Source organism: Athene noctua, chromosome Z (genome assembly GCF_965140245.1).
Source record: "Athene noctua chromosome Z, bAthNoc1.hap1.1, whole genome shotgun sequence".
NCBI lineage: Eukaryota > Metazoa > Chordata > Aves > Strigiformes > Strigidae > Athene > Athene noctua.
Genome location: NC_134077.1, coordinates 40,477,049 through 40,496,702, shown reverse-complemented (window position 1 = coordinate 40,496,702; position 19,654 = coordinate 40,477,049). Strand labels below are relative to the sequence as shown.

General features: G+C 42.0%; 1 long non-coding RNA gene across 1 annotated transcript; it reads left to right on the top strand.

Moving 5' to 3' along the window:
* Nucleotides 1-459: 459 nt before the first annotated feature.
* Nucleotides 460-6,978, top strand: LOC141973590 (uncharacterized). The gene is made up of 3 exons (XR_012635550.1): nucleotides 460-561; nucleotides 5,495-5,650; nucleotides 6,896-6,978. It is a non-coding gene; the product is annotated as an uncharacterized LOC141973590 (long non-coding RNA).
* The last annotated feature ends 12,676 nt before the right edge of the window (nucleotides 6,979-19,654 follow it).

The following is a 19,654-nucleotide window of genomic DNA, read 5'->3' as shown; positions in this document are numbered from 1 at the left end:
TAAAAACCTGGTGGGTCTTTGTGTGGAGATCTTTTTGGCCGAAAATGGACATCTCGTCTTGATGATGTCCTTAACTGAAGAATAAAGAACAACTGAAGAAAGTTGGCAGCTGGCAAACAAGAAAATGCAGAGTTGCAAGAACTATAAAACTAAAGGACGGATAACCAGGATGCCGATGGTAGAGTTAATCTTTTAGCTTAGCCAATCAGTGTATAGACTAGAGTGTGTGAACAGTAATTGCATAATACATTGTAACAAATTATTATAATGCAGCCTAACTTGTGCTTACTGACATAGCTTTGAAAATGGTATAAATTCTGAGTGTTAAAAACAATAAAGGTCTCTGTATGTTTGCACTGTGCACAGAGTCCGTACCTCCATCTCCTCAAATGGTGACTCCAACGTGATGGTCTTAAACGACGCACTGACAGAAGAATGGTAGCGTTCCAGAGGAGTTGTCTCAGTTGAACAATCTCCTGTTGGCTGGACCAGTCAGGAACCAAAGGAAAATAAAAGAAAATAGAGAAATACGTGGCCACAATCACCTGCATCTGTTAACAGGTGAGCAACCGGGAAACGTGATGGGAAATAATATGTCAAGTGATTAAAAAGCAGTAGTAAAATTTTTGAAACATATTCTAAAGAAAAAAGGTGTAGCATATGATGAAAAAATTTTAACTTTTCTGTTAGCATGGTTAAAAGGAAAAAATCTACCTGAAGAGATGCCACAGGCTTTTGAACCGGAACTGTGGAAAAAAGCAGGAGATCTTGTTTTTGACTGTGTATCCAAAGGGGATTCAAATGCTGTCAAAGTCTTAACGACTTGGCAGCTGGTATATGAGACTTTAGTAGACTTGCATTCGGAAAGAAAAATGATCAAGGAGACAAGGAGTTTTTAACAACGCTAGTGCTCCTTGGTGAAAGCAGTGTAACACAAGCAACTGAAGTATCTAGACAGAGTTCTGATGATGATAAAGATGTTGGTCCATCAAATAAAAATGAAAATGAAAATTATAATATAGAGAACAATACTAAAACCAAATATTTTGTTAAGGAAGGAAAAACAAAAAGGGGAAATCAACAAGTATGTTGGAGAGACCCACCTGTGGTTGATAGGTCAATCTCGGATGATGAGAGTTATGATAACCAGCACAGCTTTAAGAAATGAGGAAGGCAAAAGATTGATCCATTTCGGGAACAATGGAGAAAAATTCAGTTGGACAGTATTAAGGAGGGAGAACCAATGCGAATGACTTTTCCTGTGGTGCTTCAACCTAACGGTCCACCACAATTTCAGCTGTTCTATTGGCGATTAGTAAAAGAAGACAGAAAAGCAGTCATGGAAGCGGGTTTGCAAGCCCTATTTACACAGTCGTTGTTAGAAAATGTGCTGTGTGGACAACTTGTGACACCATTTAATTGTCATCAATTAGCAGCTATGATACTAACACCAACACAAAAGCTGTTGTGGAGAGATAAATATATGGAGTATGCCAAAACTAAGGTAGTAGAAAATTTGAAAAGGCAACCAGGCGATCCTTTGTTTGGCGTAGGAGTACATCATTACACGGGAACGGGAGTGTTTGCCGATTCACAAGCGCAAGCTCGATTGCAAATTGATATCTTACGAGATGCAGCCAGAATGGCAACATGAGCATTTGTGACGCTGCCTGAATCAGCCAAAATTGCAGTGTCTTTTACAACAGTCAGACAAGGACCAAATCAGCCATATATGACATTCATAGATGCATTACGAGATGCTATTTACAAAGAATTGGATAATCCTGATGCTAGAGATGCATTACTATTGAAACTAGCTATTGAGAATGCAAATCCAGAATGTAAGAGTTTTGTTAAATTTACCTAGAAATGCTACATTAGTAGAAATGGTGGAAGCTGCCAGTTGTGTAGGAACAATGGAAGAGAATGCAGAAGACTTAACAGGGGCTTTTGCTGCTGGCATGAAAACAGAAGGAGAGCAACATAGATGTTTTTCCTGTGGAAAAGCTGGCCATTTTAGTTGGCAATGTCGACAAGGAAAATCATGCATGTCTAATCAACCCCTTCAAACTAAACCTCCAGGAATTTGTCCATGATGTCGAAAAGGGAAGCATTTTGTTAAACAATGTCAATCTCCTTTTGATCTTGAAGGACATCCTTTTCCTATACAAAATCAGGGAAACTGGACGAAGAGCGCGAGTCAGGACCGTGCACAGACACAAGTCCTCCTGACAACCAATCACCAGGATGTCTGCAACAGCTTGCAGCAAGAACTAGCGGCAGTGCCAGAGTGGATGTAACAACAATAGAAGATACAACCATTATAGACTCCAGAGTTCACAAGATACCTACTAATGCACATGGACCTTTAGGATTTAGACTTAGTACTCTTTTATTGGGCAGATCAAGTATAACAATAAAAGGCATACTTGATATGCCTAGAGTAATTGACAAGAATTATGAAGGAGTAATTCAAGTAATGGTCTGGACTCCAAGTCCTCCAGTTTTCTTACCAAAAGGGTCTCAAATTGCACAATTAGTACCATTCAAAACCAAGCACCAGTTACAAGTTCAAAAATCAGAGGTCACGGCGGATTTGGCTCTACAGGACAAGATCAGCAAATTATGTAGGCTTTAGAAATCCAAAGTTCCAAACCTAAACTAATGGTCACGATGATTCTAGGAGAGGTGTCAAAGCAAATAGAACTGTTAATTGACACAGGAGCAGATGTAACAGTGATTTCTGAGAAACAATGGCCAAAGTCCTTGCCTCTCGTTGATGCCCTTGGTTCACTTATGGGAGTTGGTGGACATACAGTTACTAAAATCAGTAGAAATATGATTATGTTTTGTATGCCAGATAGTTTGAATTGTATGACAAAACCTTATATAACACGTATTTCAATCAATTTAATGGGAATAGATTTATTACAACAAACCAAGTGCATTGTTACTACTCAGCCTTTTCAGTGATGGCTACTGATCAGCGACCTATACTTAAACTTCAGTGGAAAACAGAAAAGCCAGTTTGGGTAGATCAGTGGTCATTAACCACCGAAAAAATCGCAATCTTACAAAATTTTGTAAAAGAACAGTTGGATGGTGGTCACATCAAAAAAATCAATTAGTCCTTGTAATATTTCTGTGTCTGTTATTCCAAAGAAATCAAGAAAACGGAGGTTATCTACGAAAGATCAATGAAGTTATAGTAGACATGGGTGCACTGCAACCACGTCTACCATCACCTTCAATGATTCAAAAAAATTAGAAGATTTTAATAACTGATTTGAAAGATTGCTTTTTTACCATTCCTATTCACCCTGAAGATTCAGATAAATTTGCTTTTTCTGTACCCTCAGTTAATAAGCAGGAACCTGTGGACAGGTATCGGTGGATGGTTTTACCTCAAGGAATAAAAAATTCTCCGATGATTTGCCAGCAATTTGTAAGTGCAGCATTACAACCTTTTAGGAATAAGTACCCTCAATTTTTAGTGTATCATTATATGAATGATATCTTAATCTCTAGTCAGCACATTAGAGATGAAGTAAAGAATGATCTTTTTCAGACATTGCAGGATTCTCACTTACAAGTAGCTCCTGAAAAGGTACAGACTTCAGTGCCATGGAAGCATCTGGGATGGAAAATATTAGATCACACAATTGAACCTCAACAGGTTATTATAAACACAGATATTAAGACTTCAAATGATTTGCAAAAATTGTTAGGGAACATTAATTGAATTCAAACATTAATTGGTATTGACAATCAGACATTACAACCATTATTTCATTTGTTGCAAGGGGACTCAGATCTCAATAGCCCTCGGAAATTAATGCCACTCGCAACTCAGGCCATTGAAAAAATAAGTCAATTAATAAGCCATCAACAAACACACAGAATAATATATCAATGTCCTTTACACCTTATTCTTATCAATAACAGTTATCAGCCTTTAGGATTGATATCTCAATGGATTGCCTCAGAACCTGAAAATAATAAGCTCAAGATTATAGAGTGGATTTTTCTATCACATCAACCTTCTAAAACAGTTACCACAAGGCTGGAAATGTTTGCACAGTTAATTATGAAAGGTCATAATCGCATTACAGAACTGAATGGAATTGAACCAGAAATTATTGTCATACCAGTGCAAGAGGAGTACTTGCAATGGTCTCTACAGAACAATCAGCATTTACAAATTGCTTTATCAGGCTTTACTGGAAAAATACAAATACACCATCCTAGTAGCAGAATGCTAACATTTGTAGGTCAACACAGTTTAGAATTAAAGCCAAAACTAAGTCCCACACCTGTACAAGGCCCTACTGATTTTACTGATGGGAGTGGTCGCACTGGAAAAGCTGCTCTCACATGGTTAGAGCAAAGACAGTGGAAATCTAAATTCTCTATTATTCCAGCTTAACCACAAATTGTAAAATTAAAAACAGTAGTAATAGTCTTTGAACTATAGCATGACAATCCAGTGAACATTGTTACTAACTCTACATATGTTGCAGGCCTAGTTCAAAGGCTTGAGATGAGTTATTTGAAACACCTTAATAATCAGCAATTGTTTACTCTACTGAAGCAATTATGGCATTTATTGTCACTTAGGGTAGAAGTATATTACAGTTGCCATCATAGAAGTCATACAAACTTGCCTGGATTTTAAGCAGAAGGCAATGCCCGTGCTGACATTCTTACTCAGCCAGTTTTCCTTTCACCAGTGCAAAATACGTGATAGCAGACACATATTTCGCATAAATATTTTCACCAATTGGCCAAAATTCTTAAAAAGCAATTCAATATTCCATTATCTGAAGCTAAAGCTATTATTCAGTCTTGTCCTAACTGTCCAAGAATTTCAAAAGAAACTGCTGTGGCAGTTAACCCTAGAGGGTTGTTTTCTCTTCAGCTGTGGCAAACTAATGTCACTCATATTTCTGAATTGGGCAACCTAAAATATGTTCATGTATCTATTGATACTTTTTCAATGGCTGTTTGTATGACTGCATTAGGTGGTAAATCAACAAGACATATTCAACTCATTTTCGCCACACTTTTGATACTCTAGCTATTCCACAAAAAATAAAGACCGACAATAGTCCAGCATATATGTCCTATTCCACTGAGAAATTTCTCAGACAATGGAGTGTTCAACATATTACAGGTATTCCTTATTCTCCTACAGGACAAGCAATTATTGAGTGTACTCATCACCCAATCAAAAATTATTTACAAAAACAAAACCAGGGGGAATTAGGAGAAACTCCAGTAAACAGACTAGCAAAACTACAGTATGTAATGAATTTTTTGCATCTTGCAGGTGATGATCTTATTCCACCTATGGTAAAACATACACAGTCTATGTCAACAGGTTTGGCCAAATCAACAGACCATGTCAAAGTTTTAATTAAAATTAGAGAAGAATCATGGGAAGGTCCTTATCAGTTAATAACGTGGGGAAGAGGTTACGCTTGTGTCATTACAGGGTCGGGACCTATGTGGATACCAGCAAAATGAGTGAAACCGGCAGTGTAACAAGACTCGACTGTGCCTTCTGCATCGTCGTGGTCGTCCTTGTGTCGAGAATTACGGCTGGAATGGAACTACATCAACTGCATCAGTCACTGCCGAGACAGAACATGTGGGTAACTTTAGCCAATCGGACAGGTCAAGATTCTATATGCTTATCTATGTCTACACCTGACAATCCGTTTCGTACTTGCCTCATAGGTATCCCAATGTTTGATCCTAAACAATTTACAGGGTGGATAAAGGACAAGACTATCTTAAGTATCAGTAAAACCCAGATTATCACTATCTGCAATAGGACATGGGGCGGTCTCTGTGGAAAATGGACAAACACAAGGCATCAGTATGCTAATCTCCCAGATGCAATTCAAACAGCATCGATTATAGAAAAATTGAATGTAACTATGTTACCTCCACAAGAACCGGACCTTCTCAGCTCCATGCCAAGTAACCAGAGTTGTGTGATGTTCAGAGGAACAGAGTTCATGAGGACAGCAATGATAAATTCTGATCATTGATAAATTCTGATCTGATCCCATGCCCGGCAGGGAAAATCTCCATTGTTAACTTATCCAAATAATTCACTTTGGGTAAATTCAACTGAAAAATGATACCAGAATGATACTGCATATTACAACAGAGGTCTCAGGACTAACATGAGCTCACCTCAACACTCTTTAGCACTACCAGAAGGATTTTTTTTGATCTGTGGAGACTGGGCATGGCCAGGTATTCCAGCAGGAGCTTTAGGAGGTCCATGTTATCTTGGAAAGCTAACAATGTTTATGCCTAGCTACCAACAAATTCTTAATCGTACTATTTGGAATAACACAAGCAGTGTAAGACAAAAACATGCGGTATGGCAACAAGATCAGAATTGTCAGGATGAAATACAATTTTGGGATACTCCTGCTAGAGTTGTAACAGCTTTGTTTACTCCTCATCTTGCAGCAGGAAAAGCTTTAGGAGATATAACTAAACTAACATGCTGGACTGCCAAACAATTGAATTTGATGTCAGATATAATCAAAAGCTTGCTCATGGATGTATATTGTGTTAGACGTGCTACATTGCAAAATCGTGCTGCAATTGATTATTTATTATTAGCACAAGGACATGGTTGTGAAGATTTTGAAGGAATGTGTTGTATGAACCTGTCTGATCATTCGGTATCGATACACAGAAAATTAACTGAACTGCAACATAATATGCATAAACTAACTGTTACAGATTGGGGGCTAAATGAGTGGCTTGCTAACTGGGGTATCACTGGATGGCTAAAAGATTGGGTGAAGCAGCTTATAGTTGTAGGGATTGTTATATTAATGATCTTATTTTTTGTGCCTTCCTTTTTAAGGTGTGTTAAAGCTTTGTTACAGAAAGAATATCAGAGACTGATTGCTGTTGCTATCAAAGAAAAAGAAGGGGGAATTGTGGAGATCTTTTTGGCAGAAAATGGATGTCTCATCTCGACAATGTCCTTAACTGAAGAATAAAGAACAACTGAAGAAAGTTGGCAGCTGGCAAACAAGAAAATGCAGAGTTGCAAGAACTATAAAACTAAAGGACTGATAACCAGGATGCAGACGGTAGAGTTAATCTTTTAGCTTAGCCAATCAGTGTATAGACTAGAGTGTGTGAACAGTAATTGCATAATACATTGTAACAAATTATTATAATGCAGCCTAACTTGTGCTTACTGACATAGCTTTGAAAATGGTATAAATTCTGAGTGTTAAAAACAATAAAGGTCTCTGTATGTTTGCACTGTGCACAGAGTCTGTGCCTCTGTCTCCTCATCTTTGCATTTAAATGAGAAGCAGTATCATACAAACTACAAAACAGTAAACACTGACACCCTAATATACATACAGAAATAAAAGGAATTATTATTATGAGATTTATTAATGTGAATTTGACAGTATAGAAGCTTTTTTTTTTTCCCCAGACAAGTTTTTGAAGAAAAATCTGTATCTATGTCCGGTTGCTACAATAAAATTTGAAATAATGTGCATTATCTGCCTTTAGTCTTTTAACTGTAAAAGATCTCTTGCAAAAGTAATTACTAGGTTGGTAAAGAAATGGAAAAAGGGAAAATGGCAAAGAAGTTAAGAGGTTAGAGGATGGCTATGAGCACTCTGTTACAAGAATCTGGCCTTGAGTTTATTGCATTTCTATTAATGACTGGTAGAAAATGTGAGAGCATATTTTTGTAAATCTTGATGTTATAAAATTAGCATTTATGTAGGAGTAAGGCATATCTTGATGGTATAAGATTAACATTTATGTAGGGGTAAGGCATTCCACAAGAAGGGCATAGTTTTGAGGACTGAAGCAAGAAACAGGAAGACATCTTGTATCTCTCCTTCACAACTATGTTTCTTTCTAAGGCTGAGCCCACACTGCTGCCTGATCTGTAGTCCACAGATTTCTGTGTTCATAAGCGCATTCACAATCACAGAGACCTGTTATTTCTGATCTGTTTCCTCTCCTCTCTTCTGCAGTGATTGTGTCATCAGAATACTCTAATTTCTGCTTTTTTTTTTTTTTTTTTTCCCCAACGTTTGTTTCGAAATTATTGAAATGTCTCCAGGTTGACTGTGTCTCCAACTGCTATGTTGCAACCTATGGTGGATGTGCACACCTTCTCTTGACTGCAACAGCTCTGCTGATGTCTGTCCAGTATGGGTATTCTGACAAGCATAATTCTTATGTTAGATGAATTACCTGAAGTAATTCAGTAATGTATCAGGAACTTCCACTCAACACAGTGGATTGCTTCTCTGTGTGTATTAATATTTCTAACTAATAAAAATGTACCTACTTCCTTTGCAGTAACCTTTGTCTTTTGATGCTCTTCTCTAAAGAAAAATGCATGTGGTGGTGACTCTCAGGAATAGCTGTTTCCAGCAATTGTTGAGCTGGGTGTAGCTTTCATTCAGAATTTTACTAAATTTTTATTCATTTTGTGATTCTGGAGATGTATGAGATTAACAGATGTTTTAGTTCAAATGATGTGGAATGAGAACTTGATGAATGCTGTGGTGAACTATTTGCATGGAATTGATGAATAGGGCAGTGATACATAAATTGTCTATAAGACATAAAAATGTCTGTGTGAAATGGATCTGTCATCCATTTATAGAGGTGTTAAATAATATATGCATAACTTCCCTCCTTAAAACTCCTACTTATTGGCTCTGTTACTATACTAATTCGATGTATAATTGTCCATTTTATAATAGAGATGGTATTTAGTTGTAGTATTCAGTGTTCTTTCATTGTGATATGTATTTAATTTTCATGATACCTCATAATGAATTTTCTGTGGTATTTGAGGTTGGAAATTGGGCATAGGCTTGGTGAATGTGATTTTGCGTGTTCTTGGGCTGTTCCCAATGCTTTCTGAAGTTTGGTGACTTCTTGCCTCTTCAGGTGTAGGTAAAATGTATGTGTTCTTCAAGGGAAGTAGAAAACAGGAAAAGAAAGTACTGATTGTGCCCTTATTACCTTTGCTGGAGAAAGGGGCATAGGCCAGTAACATTCTTTATGAACTGCTAAAGTGTTAACACTTGTGGAATTTGCTTAAAGATTATTATTACAAAAAATTCTTTGATAGTCTTTGGAGCTGCTTTTGTGAAAATGGCAATCAATATACGATGAGAAGTAGGTCATGGAGTCTAGTGTCTAGGACAGAAACCTAACATGTTTTTTCTTTATTATATAGTGTTTAATTATACGTGTCCCATAGCCATAGTGTTCAAAGTGCATATAAAGCATTTTCAACAAAATCTTATTACTGTTACATTCAAAGCTGTTAACTGATTTGAGAAAAGCTTTTTCTAATATTTGGAGAGGCATCTGGGGTTCTGTCTGTAGCAGGAGAGGTAAAGTGACTGTGGTCTGCTGATGTATACAAAGCACTACAGTATCTTTTTTGACTCTGTGCTTCTGTGGATCCGGGTATTCAGTAATTCTGTGAAAGTCCTTTGTTAACATTAAAATGGTCAATCTTAATTTTTCAGTTGTCTGAAACACACTTACTTGTCTGAAGCAAAGCCTTAGAAACAAACTACAAATTCTGTTACAGCGAGGATTACCTTTTTAGCTGGAAAACCCAGCAATTAAGCCTGCTTCAGTCATATTACATTCCCTTAAGATTTCTGGAAAAAATAAATAGTGCAAACAATTCAGCTTCATTTCCTTATCTGTGTGTACATATAGCAGGTCAGATGTTCGTTGTTAATTTTGTAGTTCAGCTGTGCATATGAGAAACTGATTTCTCACCTAGAGAGACAAACACAGTGTGTCTTAAGCTTAACATTGCCAGTTCAGTTTGCTCTTAAGAAATGTACAGATGTATATGGTGCTTATGTATCAGGTTTTCATAATGTAGGCACTAGGTACTAGGTTTATTGAGGTGTCAGATGCAAGTATTCCAGAGCTGAAATTGTGGTGCTGTCATCGTCATAAATGAGGCTTGAGAACTTGGTGTAATATTTATTTGCTTGCAGTAACTGTGGTAAAATCACTGGTGATGAAATCTGATACAAAAATGTACAATGGCAATCACTTTTCATAAAGTTTTTTTGTGTGTTTTTGTATGTATGTATTGAATATTGGGATTTTAATTTTCATGTGTTATTATCCATATGACCAACAGGCATATTAAGGCTTTAAACATATTCCTTGTTTGTGCTTTTAAAGCAAACTCTAATCAGAAGATAGATACACCTCTGTTGCATTTAAGGTAATTAATAAAGTTTGTAAGAGATGAATCCCCTTGCATTCTAGCTGATCCTCAGAGATTAGAGGTGCTAGAGGTGGCTGGACTTATCTCTTAATAGGTATGCCAATTATGGCTGTAACAATAGGCCTGACACCAGATGCACAAACAGCCCATATGCTGTAGGTCTGGTTGCATTCAAGAGAAGCAGTCAGGTTCATGCATAGTATGATTTATTCTTATGCAACATCTACAGATTCTTTGAGATTGCCTACAGTAAATGCACAAACTACAGGTTGAATATATAGCACTACACACAAAAACCCGATTGCAATCACACACACTTAATTCCTGGCAAATCACTTGGTGTAGCCAAGGGCCCAAATCTTACCAAAAGTGCCCCTTCTCGGGGGGTGGGGGGGTGGAGTGGGGGGTGGGGGGAAGTGGCGAAGAGCACAAACCCATCGATCTGTCCCTCCAATTTGGTATCTGATTATTGTCTCTCCAAGTTAGATACAAACTCGGGATAGTATTTATCTAATTATGTATGTGTGAGTGGGTGGGACTGTGGTCAAACCATTGTTTCTTGAGTAATGACACATCACATTCCTTGGTGCAAGCTGTGCACTGTATTTGTGGGAAAAGAGGAAGAATGAGAGATAAGATCCACAGAGTACTGCAAAACAGTCCTTGAGAGAAGCAGAAGATATATCTGCATAGTCAGGTCAAATGTTCCTGACTATGTCAAAAGTGGAAGAATGTGACTGTGTGGCATCCACCTCACTTAGCATTCCTCCTTGGTGTCACGACAACACAAATCACTGGATCTCCATCCCATCCTGTGTTTGTTCTGGGCATCATATGTTAAGGAAGTGTGTATTTTGTAGATTTTTTGCTAGTTTGCTTTTCCCACACTTCCAACACTTCCACGCCATGACTACAGTCACACCCATGCACTTGAATGTGGCCTCTAATTAAGGTCTTCAGGACCAGGGACATTGATTGGGTTGTTCTCATCTAAAGGGATTGTTGAATCATTCTTATGCTAACAGTTTTCATTACAGCTGATTTTATACAAGGCATTGCTATAACTATGACAATCATAAACACAATGAACATTAACACATATTGTATCAAATTTTGGATAAAACTGGTAATACCAAGTCAAACCAACTAAACACTTTCGAAAACCAGCTGTTATTCATTGATTCTCATAGGTCATGGGTGACTTTTGCTACTTGGTGTTATCGTCTCCAGTTGGGGGTCCTGTGTAAGATTAGGGACATAAATGCAGCAGTCAGTACTGGAGAGGTTTAGATAGCAACAATCAGGGCTACAGGCATTTCTTTTAGAGCAATTTTGCCCTTTACTCCACTGTAAGAACCAATAAATTTTTATGTGTTTATTATATTGTAATATGTTGGATACTTGTCCCCAAGGTTGCAAGTCTATGGTGCCCCATATGGTCCAATTACAGGGTAAAGTGTTATTTTCATTTGTGTAATATGTACAACTTGTTTTGTCTATGGTAGTGTGGTGGTTTAGGCCCTGCTGGCACTGGAGACCATGTTGTCGTTGTCCCTCCCCCACCCTCAGGCTGGACAGTCTGGAAGTGAGGCACAAACCCCCAGGGATGAAAGAAGGAGAAATTTAATACAACAGTGTAATAAATAATAAACTGAACAACAACAATAGCAATAATAACAATAAACAGTAATAACAATAAACAAGACAAAAGATATACAGCAAAATACTGCAATGGAAACAACCGGCCCATTGCTCATGCGCACCACAGGGACTTTATCCCCATCTACAGCACGTGGAGGTTTTGACTGAGCCAGGCCAGATCGATTGGTAGATCCTTTTGTGTTGACTAACCAAGTGGCCTTTTGCATGTGCCAGTTTTTGAAGGTCCCACCTCCCAGTGATCTCTGTAGTTTTTAATGGTCCATTGTGGCACTTAATCTTCCCAGAGGCTGGTGCGTGGTAGGGGATATGGCAGACCCACTCAATGCTGTGTTCTTCTGTCCAAGCATCTATGAGTTTTTTTTAGAAGTGGTTCCCATTGTCTGACTCAATTCTCTCTGGGGTGCCATGTCTCCACAGGACTTGGCTTTCAAGGCCCAGGATGGTGTTCCGGGTGGTGGCATGGGGCGCTGGGTAAGTTTCCAGCAATCCAGTGGTTACTTCCACCATTACGAGCACGTGGCGCTTCTTGTGACGGGTCTGTGGCAGTGTGATGTAGTTGATCTGCCAGGCCTCTCCATATCACTGGGGCTTCACCCGCTTGGCATGTTTGATTGCAGCACATGTCTCACATGCGTGGATGATCTCTGCAATGGTGTCAATGGTGAGGTCCACCCCTCGATCTTGAGTCCCCCTGTATGTCACATCTATACCTTGGTGGCCCAAGGTCTCATGGGCCCACAGGGCTATGAAGAGTTCACCTTTGCGCTGCCAGTCCAAGTCCACCTGAGCCACTCTAATCTTAGCAGCTTGGTCTGCCTGCTGGTTGTGTCGATGTTCATCAGTGGCCCGACTCTTGGGTATATGGGCATCCACATGGCGCACCTTCACGAGATTTTCCACACGGGCTGCAATGTCCTGCCATACTTCAGTAGTCCAGATGGTTTTACCCTTGTGTTGCCAGTTGCTCTGTTTCCATTGCTGCAGCCATTTCCACAGGGTATTCGCCACAGCCCATGAGTCGGTGTGGAGGTAGAGCCTTGGCCACTCTTCCAGCTCAGCAATATCCAAAGCCAGCTGAACGGCTTTCACCTCTGCAAATTGGCTGGATTCACCCTGTCCCTCAGCAGCTTCAGTGACCCGTTGTGTGGGACTCCATACAGCAGCCTTCCATCGTCGATGTTTTCCCACAATGTGACAAGACCCATCAGTGAACAGGGCATATCGCTTCTCCTCATCCGGCAGCTCGTTATATGGTGGGGTCTCCTTAGCACGTGTAACGTCCTGTTCTGGTGACATCCCGGAATCTTTGCTCTCTGGCCAGTTCGAGATCAACTCTAGTATCCCTGGTGGCTGGGTGTTGGGAGATAATGGATATGTGAGCAATCCTACACATGTGCACGCTCGGCAAGGACATAGAACAAAGAACTCAGCAACCAACTCCAGGAGATGGGTTGGGCGGAGAAAGACATTTGAGTGTGGCACTTATCCAATCGTGAGAAGGCTTGAAGCGCGTGGACAAAGCTAACTGTCCAATCATAAGTATTGCACCATGTACCGTTCGCGTGCACAGGAGAAACCTGTAAAAGGGCTTGCTTACCTTCAATAAAGGGGCATTGCTTGATCATACTGGTCGTGTGTGTGTCCATAGCTCCCGCATCTGGTGCCCGAACAGGGACCCTCAAGATTGGCACAAGTCTTCGCTGAGGACTCGACGGAGGTGCAATCGAGGGTGGAAAGCCGGTTAAAACTGATCCAGACTCTGCCCCGGTGTCTGAAGGTGAGAAGCAGCACGCTGTAATTTGGGTTGAAGATCCGTGAAAAGAAGCGGCGGCCGGGGAGGAATGGGGTCTGTTCTCGGCAGGGACAAGCAAGCAGTAGTGAAAGTCCTCCAAGATATCCTCTCCATGAGAGGCATAAAATACGATAAATCCACCCTGACAGGCTTGGTGAAATGGAGCCGGGAAAGATGACTTATCTCCCGTGCAGGTCTCATATTTGAGATATCTACCTGGGAATCCATAGGAAAAAAGCTTTGGGACGTGATCAGTGAGGGTGGAAGGTCAGCAGAAGAAGTGAGCGACTATCCTGTGCTCTGGAAGCTGATTCGCGAGACAATAGAGGAGCTGAGCGATGACCATGTGTCTGGGGACTGCGTGGCTGGGGACTGCGCGGCTGGCAACCACGCGGCTGGCGACCACGTGGCTGGTACTTCCGCCTTTGAGGCGGTAGAAGCAGCTTCTGGCTCTGATATGCCGCCTCCAGTGCCTGTGCCGCTGGCAGATCCCATCGCGTTATGCCCGCCGAAAAACCCGTTTGCTTCGTCGGTCACACTGGCGGGGCCGCGGCGAGCAGCAGGGGTTAGATCGGGAGCTGCGCGGGAGGGAGCGGGCAATGCCGGAAGTGCGCCTGGCGCCGCACGAGAGGAGAGTGAGGAGAGAGCGGGGGCGTCCCTGGAGCCCAGCGGGGGGCAGGGCACGGATGGGAACATGGGCGGAACCGACGTATCGCCGCCTGCGCCTGCCGCGCAGGGAGAGAACCCCCCCGCCTCACAAGTCGGCGTTTCAAACAAAGAAACTTCACTCTCGCAACTTATAGACAAGCTTGAAAAACTGGCTGCAACACGGGAGGAGAAGATGGAGCACAGATCGTGTACCTTTTCATCTGGCAAGCAACTGCAACCGTCTGCTCCTGTCCTGACTATTCGGTTCCAGTACCTGCTTCTAATCCATTCTTGCTATCATCACAGGCGAAGGCTGCGCTTCCTTCGTCTCACCCTACAACTTCACATCTTTTTTCTTCACAGGTGCAGAGTGCCTCTGTGGCCACATGCTGATGGAAAGGTATTATTAGAGATGTTATAGTGGAGGGGTCTTTTATTCCTGAAAGCGTACAAGCATTTCCTGTTTCTATTAATAGTGTTAGCGGTACTAATGAATGGGATCCTTTAGATTGGAAATTGCTTGAAAAGGCTAGAGCTTCAGTAATGCAAAATGGATCATCAATTAACAAAACAAATTATTCATTATATTTTTTCATCATCACTGCTAATTCCAAAAAATATTGATCAAATAGCAGCAGTTATATTAACTCCATCTCAAAAAATGTTGTTTGAAAGTGCATGGACTAAATTAGCTAATAATGAGCAAGCTCAGCCATGACCACAAGGCGATCCGCTTTATCTCGTTCAAATGCGAATGTTGTTAGGTACAGGACTCTTTGCAACAGTAGATCTACAAGTCAATTTCTCTAATGAAGTGTTGCGACTATTGCAGTCAATAGCTTGTTAAGCCCTAATGTCTGTGCCTGATACAGAAGGGAAACTGTTGCAACAACTAGTTCACACTTTTGATCAGAGAAGCGTTGTCTACTTTATTGCTCACATCAGATGTCATCAATCCAAAGAAGGATTAGGGTATGGAAATGAACTAGCTGATCAATAGGTTGCTCCAGCCTGGTCTGGGCCCTCTCCAAATTTGTTTGCAAAATCTCACAAATTTTTGCATCAGTCAGCAAAAATGTTGCATAGACAATTTAAAATTCCTCTTGCGGATGCGAAGAGCATTGTTGCCTCTTGCCCATCCTGTCAAAAAATAGGGTTTGGCCTGGGAACAGGAGTTAACCCACGGGGCCTATCACCTTTGCAATTATGGCAAATTGATGTTACTCACATAGCAGAATTTGGTATGTTAAAATATGTACACGTTGTTATTGATACCTTCTCCATGACTATTTGGGCTACAGCTCAAGCTGGAGAGACAGCTAAACATGTTGAAAAACACTTAAATAGTTCTTTTGCTGTACTTGGAGTGCCAAGAAAGATCAAAACAGACAATGGTCGAGCATATATTTCTGGACGCTTCCAACGCTTCTGTATCTTATGGGGCATTAAACACTGCACAGGAATTCCACACTCTCCCACTGGACAAGCAATCATCGAACGAGCTCATCCAACTGAAGCAAATGCTTCAAAACCAAAAAGGACGAATGTCAGGTATGATGCCAGCTGAACGATTAAATAAAGTTTTATATGTTGTGAATTTTTGAGGCTTATAGGAGAACGTCAGGAACCACCAATGATGATTCACAGTTTAGCAATAAAGGATGATGCTGAACAATCTATGGGCACACAGCAACCGTCAGTTATGTTTAAAAACTTAAATAGTGGGCAATGGGAAGGACCTATTAAAGTACAGTTAACAGGCAGAGGTTATATGTGTGTGCTTACAGATCATGGCTTACGGTGGGTTCCATCTCGCTGGGTGAGGCCTTGGAAAGAAGGTTAAGCTCACAATCCTAAGCCTTGCAATGGTTCTAAGTGATTAATGCTCATACATTCTGAATGTGTTTATTGAAATCCCTTCCATACCAGTAGGGGGCCAAGTTACATAGGAAAGTTAACTATGTTCACAGGATAGTTGAAGAAGTGGTTACATGTTGGAATTGTTGAAATTGTTGGAATTGTTGTAATTGTTATGTTTGTTATTATTTTGCCATGCTTAGTTTGTTGTATTAACAATCATTGCAAAAAGCCCGCACGGAATGTGGATTGCTCAAAAGCAAAAAGAGGGATATGTTGGGAGGTAATGTACATGTGAGCAATCCTACACATTTGCACGCTCGGCAAGGACATAGCACAAAGAACTCAGTAACCAACTCCAGGAGATGGGTTGGGCAGAGAAAGACATTTGAGTGTGGCGCTTATTATCCAATCGTGAGAAGGCTTGAAGCGCGTGGACAAAGCTAACTGTCCAGTCATAAGTATTGCACCATGTACCGTTCGCGTGCACAGGAGAAACCTATAAAAGGGCTTGCTTACCTTCAATAAATTGGCATTGCTTGATCATACTGGTAGTGTGCGTGTCTGATCTCCCGCAGCTGGGGTTCCCTATTTGAGCCCGTTGTGTTATCAACACAACCCATTTACCCCACGTGGCCTCTGTTGCATGATGTGTGGAGGAGGCCTTTCCTTTGAATATCCACCTCAGCACCAGCAGTCGGGGTGCCAGGAGGAGCTGTGTTTCAGTGCGACCACTTCTGAGGCAGCCCAAACTCTTGCGTACGCTGCCATTATCTCCTTCAAAGTTGGTGTATAATCAGCTTCAGAACCTTTGTGTCCCCAGCTCCAAAAGCCTAGAGGTCGGCCTCGGGTTTCCCCAGGTGCTCTCTGCCAGAGGCTCCAGGTTGGGCCATTTTCCCCGGCTGTGGTGTAGAGCATGTTCTTAACCTCCTGACCTTCCCAGACTGGCCCGAGGGCTACTGCTTGGGCAATCTCCCGCTTAATTTGTTCTAAGGATTGTTGTTGCTCAGGGCCAAATTTGATATCTTTCTTGTTAACAGTTTACGTGCTAGAGAGGGCTCACAATCAGGCTGTAGTTTGGGATGTGCATCCTCCAGAAACCGACAGCACCCAGGAAAGACTGAGTTTCCTTTTTAGAGGTTGGTGGGGCCATGGCTGTTATCTTGTTTATTACATCCATCGGGATGTGGCGATGCCCATCTTGCCATTTTATTCCTGGGAATTGAATTTCCTTTACAGGCCCCTTAACTTTCTTTTGCTTAATGGCAAAGCCAGCCTTCAGGAGGATTTCAATTAACTTCTTCCCTTTCTCAAAGATGTCCTCAGCTATGTCCCTCCATACAATGACATTGTCAATGAACTGCAGGTGTTCTGGAGCCCCACCTTTCTCCAGTGCAGTATGGACCAGTCCATGACAAATGGTGGAACTGTGGTTCCACCCCTGGGGCAATCGATTCCAGGTGTACTGGATGCCTCTCTAAGTGGATGCAAACTGTGGCCTGCACTCTGGCAGGCATGTAGAAGAACATGTTAGCGATGTGAATCGTTGTGTACCACTTGGCTGCCTTTGACTCCAGTTCATACTGCAGCTCTAGCATGTCTGTCACCACAGCACTCCTTGCTGGCGTAACTTCCTTCAGGCCATGGTAGTCCACAGTTAGCCTCCATTCACCATTAGGCTTTCTCACTGGCCATATAGGGCTGTTGAAGGGTGAGTGAGTTTTGCTGATCACCTTCTGGCTTTCTAGCTGACGGATCAGCCGATGGATAGGGACCAAGGAATCTCAGTTGGTGCAGTACTGCCATTGATGCACAGTCCTGGTAGCAATCGGCACTTGCTGCTCCTCAACCTTAAGCCGCCCCACCACTGAGGGATCCTCTGAGCGGCTGGGTACGGTGGACAACTGTTCAACTTCCTCCAGGGCAGCTACACCAAAAGACCACCGGTACCCTTTTGGGGCTCTGAAGTACCCTCTCCTGAGATAATCTATGCCCAGGATGCACGGGACATCTGGGCCAGTCACAATGGGTGCTTCCTTCCCAGTCAGGCTCACTTCAGCTTCCAATAGGGTCAGCTGTTGGGATTCCCCTGTCACTCCGGAGATGCAAATGGATTCAACCCCACTGTAGCTCGATGGCATCAGGGTGCACTGAGCGCCAGTATCCACCAAAGCCTTATACTCTTGTGGGTCTGATGTGCCAGGCCATCGGATCCACACTGTCCAGTAAATCCAATTATCCCTTTCCTCCACCTGGCTGGAGCCAAGGCCCTTCTAATCCTGCTCATCATCACTCACTTCTTGTAAGAATGATTCACTGGTCCCCTCAAGAGGGTCAGACACAACATTGGCCATTCTATTCTGTCTGGGGGATTTCCGACTGGACACTGGAGCTGTGCTTTTCTTGTAGGACTCGCCTTTCATGATGGTCTTCCCTTTCAGCTGCTCTACTTGTGCAGCTAGGGCGGCAGTAGTCTGTCCATCCCACTTCCTCATGTTTTCTCCATGGTCGCAGAGGTAAAACCACAGGGTGTCTCGTGGTATTTACCTTCTACTGCCTTTCTCTTGAGTGGGGAAACGTTTACTTCTAATTGCTGAGATATCGACCCGTGCAGGTGGAATGTAGGACATGTCCTCTTCCATTTTCTGGACCCTCTGAGACAGTTCCTTTACAGCTGAAACCAAGGCATGTTGAGATGAAGGGAGATTTCCCTCATATTGCTTGAGCTTGCCAACCACTCCATCCACTGTTAGAGTGGGTGTCTCACCACCAGGACGCTATTGCCAGTACTTTGGAGTGTGTTTCTGGTGCACTTTTCAGGAACTTTCGCCACATCAAGTGTGTGCAAGGGACCTGATCTGGGTCCATGGGTGACTGCTTATCGTTCAAATCTCCGTAAACCATATCAAACACAGCCAGTTCCCTGAGGTTCTCAATGCCTTTCTCCATGTTGGTCCATTTGCTTAGCTGACATAGGACATTATCCTTGTAGGGGTGCCTCTCCCTTACACTGAGCAGGAGTCACTTCCAAAGGCTGAGGGTTTGAGTCTGTTTCCCTATTTCCCTATCAATGCCAGCATCCTTGGCCAAAGATCCCAGCTGCTTGGCCTCTCTCCCCTCCATTTCAAAAATACTAGCTCCATTGTCCCAGCATCAGAGCAGCCAGGTGTAAATCTGCCCGCCTCCCAGGCGGCCAAAATCTTTCCGCACATCTCGCAACTCAGTCAGGGATATTGGATGATCACCTCTGGCCCTTCCTCCTGTTCCCGTGCTGGGCCTGGCTCATCCCCATCCCCCACTTTGCGAGCTGACTTTCTGTTATATTTGGTTTTCTGTATCGGGGTGAATGATATCGGCATTGGCTGGCTCTCTGGCTTAGCTGCTGTACCAGTAAGTTCACTCTA